The sequence below is a fragment of the Sorex fumeus genome, unplaced genomic scaffold, assembly GCF_029834395.1.
Source record: "Sorex fumeus unplaced genomic scaffold, SorFum_2.1 ptg000024l, whole genome shotgun sequence".
Classification (NCBI taxonomy): domain Eukaryota; kingdom Metazoa; phylum Chordata; class Mammalia; order Eulipotyphla; family Soricidae; genus Sorex; species Sorex fumeus.
The window spans coordinates 15159585-15167222 of record NW_026606081.1 but is presented as its reverse complement, the minus strand read 5'-3'; positions in this window follow the sequence as shown (position 1 = coordinate 15167222).

The window sequence follows — 7638 nt, the reverse complement described above, 5'->3', positions numbered from 1 at the left end:
CTTTCTTGTTTCTGTTGGGCTTAGCAAGCTAAGTTGGGTTGTTTCTGTCCATACCAGCCTTGCTCAGGACCTTCCCCTGGCTGGCCAGGTGAGTTCTTAAGGCCTGTGAAGATGTCTTGGTCAAATAAGAACTGGGATCCCGAAAGCCTGTCTGAAGGTTGCTTCTTCTCTCTGACCCCTATGAGGTGCATCTCCAGTTTGGCAGCTAGACCTTGAACTAAGAAGCTGTACAAAGGGTTGCCTCTCAGGTTCCCCTAAGTGGTCGCATTCTTGGCTGTCAGGGAGATGCTGCTCTTTACTGGGGAAGACAGGACAACTGGCCACAGCCCAGTGAGCTGCAATGGTTACTTTTCCCTCTTCTCCTGGTTGGCAGGTTATACTTTTCACACCTTTAAAAAGCTTTTCTTTTGTCCCACCTTGATTTTAATCCCCTTAGTGTTTCAACTGGGTGAGTCCACCAGAAATACCCAGGTGTGGCTATAATCTTGTGGGACTAATTTTCTTGTAAACAGCCTTGATGATGTACAGTCACCTTAAAATGCTGCAACAAAGGGAATACTGTTGTACTTTAAACCCATTTGGGGGTTCAGTTCTATTTAAACACCACGGGAGAACAAAGCTCAACCGTAAGAAAACAGAAAAATCACAGGACTGGTAAATCTTCAGTGTTTCATTTAAAACCCACAGGAGAAGCCAGAGAGAGTACTGTGGGCAGCCTCTTGCCTTGCACCGAGCTTCAACCCAGGGCTCCCCGTAAGATCTCCTGATCTCTGCCTGGGCACAGAACGAGGAGGAGGAGGAGCCCTGAACACCACTGGGTGCGGCCTCCAAACTGAAAACAGGCAAGAAAGGAAAGAAAACGCACTGGTGAGGGCTCGGGGTTTAGGGCAAAGGGTCTGAGGTCCCGGCTTGCACGCTGGAGGCCGGCTTCGGTTCTTGGCGCATGCACGGCCACCCCACCTGGGTGCGGCCCGGTGGTCCCGAACACCGCCCCCCCCTCCCTCCCGGGCCTGTTCCATCACGCACACCGAGGAAGCAACTGGCGTATCGAGAGAAAACCAGCGGGCCTGCTGCGGGATGAATGCGGAGGGACCACGGCCCGCGTTCGCTCGGGTCCACCCGCAGGAGCAGCCCACGAGGCTGCGGAACCCGGGAGCACGCGGCTCGCACGTGCTGAGCGCGGGAACGGCCCGGACTCGCGACTCTTGCGGGACTTGACCACGTGCGTCTCGCGAGAGTCTCCATCTCACGGAAGGAGTGGCTCAGGTACTCGCGCCTCTCGTGGGAGACGGCCGCGTGAGTCTCGCGAGAGTGTGGAGCTCGCGGGAAAATGGGACGAGTAGCTCAGGGACTTGCGCCTCTCGCGAGAGTTGGCCTCATGGGTCTCGCGAGAGTATCCATCTCGTGGGAGGAGCCGCTCAGGGATGCTCGCCTCTCGTGGGAATCGGCCGCGTGGGTCTCGCGAGAGTGTGGATCTCGCGGGAGGAAGGGAGGCGCGGCTGAGTAGCGGTCTAGGCGTGCGACCTGCAGGCAGGTGTCAGGTAGGTCTCGCGTCTGACTGACTGGCTGGACCCGCGCCCTCCAGCTCTCGGCGTCCTGCCCGCCGCTCCTGGCGCCCTGCCCCCTTCCTGCGGGCCCTCCCGAGTGTGTCGCCGCGTGACCCCCCGGGGTCCCTTGGCTCTGACGCCACGGCCGGGCTGGGAGCTCGGGCCCTAGGGGACTCCCCTGCTGCCGCCTGCTAGCTGGGGCCGGCGACGTCATGCACCAGGGGTCGCCCGGGGCCTCGCCGGGCGTGGCGCTTCTTGGGCCACTAGGGAAAAGTGGTTCCCAGCGCCCCCTTCTTGGAGTCCTGGCTGCGTCGGCGCGTGGGACGGTGAGCGCGCCCCACCCCCACCCTCGCGCCCTGCAGTCACCGTCGTCTCCCCTGTGGAGGGGCCCAGAGCCCAGCCGCACCTGGTGGGTTGCCGCGTGGAGACGCGGCTTCTAGGTGCAGGCTCGGGCCGTGCCCCTCTGCTGCAGGGCGTGGGTGAGCCTGTGTCCCGGCACCAATGGGCGAAGTCCCCCTCCCCCCCCCCTCCCCCCGCGTGAGGCCAGAGTGTCCTTGCGGCCCATTGCACCCCCTGGGGCAAGGCCCGGTGACCTGGGGACCTCACAGCCTCATCTTCTTTGCTGAAGGGGGAAAGGATGGCCACACCGACCATAATTCAGAGACTCCAGTGGGTTCGAGCTCTGGGGCAATCAAGCCCAAGACAGAAAATGACTCATCTCCTAATTCCTCCGTGACTACAAAGGAATCGCCGTGGTGTGTGATTACGTGCGTGATTTGTGGGCCATATTCTCTCATTACATCTGCGAATAATACATTTTCTGCTGAAATGTCTGCTGGAGATCAAGCATTTAATTAGCTTGGGTGACCTCTCCAGCTGCAGTAGGGGGGACGAGTGTCTGACAACGTGTGCCCAGTGACCTTCCACCACGCCTCTGCTTGGAGCATCTCTCTCCTTGGTTGGTCCCAAACACATGGGTTAGCCCTGGTGAGCAGCTGCCTCCCCAGGCAGAGGAAAGGTGCTCCTGCTCTGGGGTTATAGGTACTGTAAAAATAAAGGTGCCTGCAGTTGACAAAAAGGCACGAAACTGTTCTCATTCATCAGCAGATTGCCCAGGTCAGGGATGATTCCAGTAACTCAGAGGCACCCAGCAGTAGGAGAGCTGGGCTTTGTCCAAAGACCCCTTTGTTTGAGTCAACTTTCTCCATGCCTCTTTTCCAATAGGACAGCCCAGTTTCCAGAGTCTAAGGCACCAGTCTGGTGCAGAGCAGTGGGCCCCGAACAGAGGATCCTTATCCCAAGGTACAGTTCCTGGCGGAGCCTGCAGGCAGGCATGTGCCCACAGCCTCCGAGGAAAAATGGTTTGACTTAATGACTTTTCAGCAAATGTGACTTGTGGTCAGCAGAAACTATGGCATGTGCCCTTTCTGCATTGAAGAGAGGAAAGAATTCTGAGTAATCCTACTTGAGGAGACCCATAATCTGTGAGCTTTTCTGTCGCTGCCCCCCCCCCCACTATCCTTTTAAGTAAAATACTTTTCTGAAAAATAATAATTCTGTCCAAGGCCACCATCTTTGTGGGATGTGCAGTTCTTCAGTCTTTGAGGACTTTACCCAGGTATTGTTGGCCCCCAAATGGCACAGATGAGATGTGGGGGATTCTCAGAGGTCCTCACTGGAGGAATGTGTGTGACATACCTTGGATGGGTCCTGTCTTCACCCTTAGCTTTGGGATCAGAGTCCACAGCTCCTTCCCACACCTCAGCTGGAATAGCTGGGTGGGGAATGAATGAATGAATAGATAACTTGAAACAATTTTGGAATGTTGACACTGTATTTAGGAATCTGGTGATATTTTGGTAATCAGGAATCTGCCAGAACTTGCCTCTCAGTGATAGAATTTGCCTGTGACCACCTTGAATTTGTTCTTTGTCCTTGAATCATTGAAGTCCCAGTGGCCAAGAGCCTATATTTAATGTTAAATGGGACCTTCCTGGCCTTTGAATTCCATCTGTTCCAGGGTGGTGGTTGGATCCTGTTACAATGCTGGGAGGAGGCTGCAATTTCTGTCCGCCTCTGACCCAGGGCAGCAGAATATAACAGGACCCTCTCCAGAGGGCTGAGGACCAAGTTGCAGCATTATTTGGATGTCGTGTTTGATGTAGGCATCCCATGGGGAGCATAGACTGCCCATCTGTGTGACTTGGTCCATACTTTGTTAGGAAGTAAGCTTGTGGCAGAGGATTTTGTATAATTGCAGACTGGCGGTGAGGTTCTGAATGGCAAGTCAGCCAGTCTAATTGCTACATATCCACACTGATATTCAAACTCAATACATCAAGATCCTCTGTGAGCTATATTACGGATTCACTACCATTCTACAAAGAAGTAATCATTGATGTCACGAGAGGGGTTCGGAGAACAAAAGCAACCAGTGCTGGCGCGGATGTGGTGAGAAAGGGACACTCCTTCACTGTTGGTGGGAATGCCGACTGGTTCAGCCCTTTTGGAAAACAGTATGGATGATTCTCAAAAAACTAGAAATTGAGCTCCCATTTGACCCAGCAATACCACTCCTGGGAATATATCCCAGAGAGGCAAAAAAGTATAGCCGAAGTGACATCTGCAATTGTCTGTTTATTGCAGCACTCTTTACAATAGCCAGAATCTGGGAAAAACCTGAGTGCCTGAGAACAGATGACTGGTTAAAGAAACTTTGGTACATTTACACAATGGAGTACTATGTAGCTGTTAGAAAAGACGAAGTCATGAAATTTACATACAAGTGGTACTACATGGAAAGTATCATGTTAAGCAAAATGACTCAGAAAGAAAGGGATAGACATAGAAAGATTGCATTCATCTGGGGAACACAAAGTAACAAAATAGGAAACTAACACCCAAGAATGGCAGAGATCAGTACCAAGAATTTTACTCAATGACCTGGAGGCCAACCACACATGTTAGGGGAAAAGGGAGCTCAGAAAGAGAAGGCAACACCAAATAAAGGGTGGTGGGAGGATCCGCCCAGGATGGGAGAAGCATGCTGAAAGTAGACATCGACCAAACATGATTGCCACTCAATGCCTCTTTTGCAGACCACAGCACTCAAAAGGAGAGAGAGGGAAATGCCCTGCCACAGAGGCAGGGTGGGATGGGGGCTGGGGGGTGGGAGGGATGCTGGGATCCATGGTGGTGGGAGGTGCGCACTGGTGGAGGGATGGGTGTTTGGTCATTGTATAATTGAAACCCAAGCACAAAAATGTGTAAGTCTGCAACTGTACCTCATGATGTCTCACTATTAAAAAAAAAAAGAGAGAGGGGTTCGGCAGGGTGATACCATTTCACCGAAACTCTGCAGTGCCACCCTTGAGAACATCATGCGACGACTGGAATGGGAAGGAATGGGAGTGAAGATAGATGGTCGGCAACTACACCACCTTCGCTTTGCTGATGACATTGTTTTAATAACACCAAACATTAGCCAAGCGCCACAAATGCTGGCCAACTTCGACCGTCAATGTGGAAAGGTTGGACTATAGCTGAATCTTACGAAGACAATGTTTATGAGAAACAGCCTCGTTCTTCACGCCCCATTCGCTCTCAACGGAAAGACCATCTCCGAATGCAACAGCTATGTGTACCTAGGTCGAGAAGTCAACATGACAAATGACCTGGCACCCGAGCTGCGCAGAAGGAAGAGAGCAGCTTGGAACGCCTTCAAGAGTGTCGAAGAAATAGCTAAGAGGACGAAGAACCTCCAGCTCCGGGCACATCTCTTTGATTCCACTGTTCTTCCTGCATTAACATACGCCTCAGAGACCTGGGCCCTACGCAAACAGGATGAGAACGCTATTCGGGTCTCCCAAAGATGAATTGAAAGAGCTAAGCTTGGAGTATCATGCTTTACTCAAATGAGAGAAAGAATCCGGAGTTCCGACTTCCGTTGACGATCAAGAATCAGGGACGCTGTTTCATTTGCCAAGGTGTCAAAAATCAGATAGGCTGGTCACATAATGAGATTTAGAGACGACCGCTGGACTAGAGCTGTTACCGACTGGATTCCACGGGATGTCAAAAGACCACATGACCGCCCACCTACCAGATGGTCAGACTTCTTCATCAAGATCATGAACGATCGGTTTGAGGCTCTTCGTGTTCCTAGAGTGAACAGACAACATTGGGCTACACTAGCACGCGACAGGGACAAATGGAGACATTACTGGTGCCTGCTCGAGCAAATCGACGATTAATGGGAAGTCAAGTGATCAAGTGATCCACACTGATTGAGAGTATGACATCTTTCATATATTGTTTGGTTGGAGGCCCAGGCCTCTCACAGTGCTCAGGGTCACTCCTGGGGCTGTCAACGGGCCCATGCAGTGCTGGAGATGGAATGCGGGCTCCTGCATACCAAGCCTGTGCTCCAGTCCTTTCAGTCATCTCAGTCTAGATGAGGGTTTACATTTTCACGTGACCCACCTTCCGCCCAAGAAAGCCGCATGGTGTGCACTGTTGGGAACACTGCAGATTCACTATGCAGTTGATTTTTAATTCTTTTTTGGTTGTGTGTTGCCATATTTTTCACGGTCTCCATACTCAATTATGAGACCCCATTGAACCTATATTTTAAGAAGCTGGACTTTAGGGGCCAGAGCAACAGTAGAGCAGAATGAGAATTTGTCTTGAACACAGCAGGTTCGATCCCTGGCATCCCATATAGTCCCCCGAGAACTGCCAGGAGCAATTCCTGAGTACAGAGCCAGCAATATTCCCTGAGCACTGCTGGGTATGACTCCGCCCCCCCCCCCCAAAAGCCTAAATTAAGCCCATTAAACCACATTCTTTAAAAAAAGAAAGCTGAATTTTAGGCCTTTAAAAACATTATGCTAGGTAGTTCCTAGAGAACATTCCCGTCCTACTCTCTCATTGTCTTTGCTCATGACTCTGTTCAGGTATTCTTTTTACTCATTAAGTTTCATTCAAGAATATTCTTCTGTAAGATACAGGGGTTGTAGTTAGGTGTAGGAAATGCTTTTCTCATGCTGTCTTTCCATGTATACCCAGAATTGCTGATGATGCAGTGGCATTATTTCTTCAACCTTGGCCAATAAGTCAACAGCCTCTTTCTTCTAAGTTAGAGTTCTACCATACTACGTATTTTTGTTACTACGTGTAAAGTTCTGATAGCTGTGTTCTGGTACCTACTTAAGTAACCCTTTCCTATCCTGCCTCCCTCCCTCACAAACTTCCAGAGTAAGAGCATGTAGGGTCAGAGTTGAAGGGGTTTAGAATAGCAAACTTCTAAAATCATTTAGCAAAGCTCATTATATTTTCCCCAGAAAAAGCTTAAAACAGCATGTAGAAGTGCACCTTTATGTGAACATTATGATTGACTGTACTCAGATTATTCACCTTCTATTTTTAAGTCTAAATTTGTATGTGTGCAGGTACATGTGCATTTACATATGAGTGTGTCTGTCTCATGGGGCAGCTATGCACTTGCACATATATGTCTGAGTGCCTGTGTCTGACAAGGCATCTGTGTGCATGTAAATATACATGTGAGTGCATGTGGCTGTCAGAGGACAGCTTGGCACATGTACACACACACACACACACACACACATATATATATATTAGTGCACGTGTCTATCACACAGGGTAGCTGTGTGCATGTACATATGTGTATGAGTGCCATTTTCTCATATGGAAGCTGTGCACATGTATATGAGTGCTGATGTCTCACAAGGCAACTGCGCACATGTACATATATGAATGCATGTGTCTCACATGGAAGCTGTGTGCATGTACATATGCGTATGAGTGCCTGTGCCTGTGCTTCACAAGAAAGCTCTTAGGTCCCCCAGTTTGTAGGTATGAAAGGAATCGTGCAGCAGAAGTACAGGTAACCTAGGGAATAACTTGTGACTCTGATCCCTTTTGAAAGGAAAGGCACACAGGTCATGTCTCCTACAGGCCTGGCTGAGGGGTTTCCATGTTGTCACAGCCTTATGCTGCACAGTGGTGACTATGTCAGCCACTGAGCTATTAACAGAGCTGGAAGCAAGAGGAAGATGTTCTTGATGGC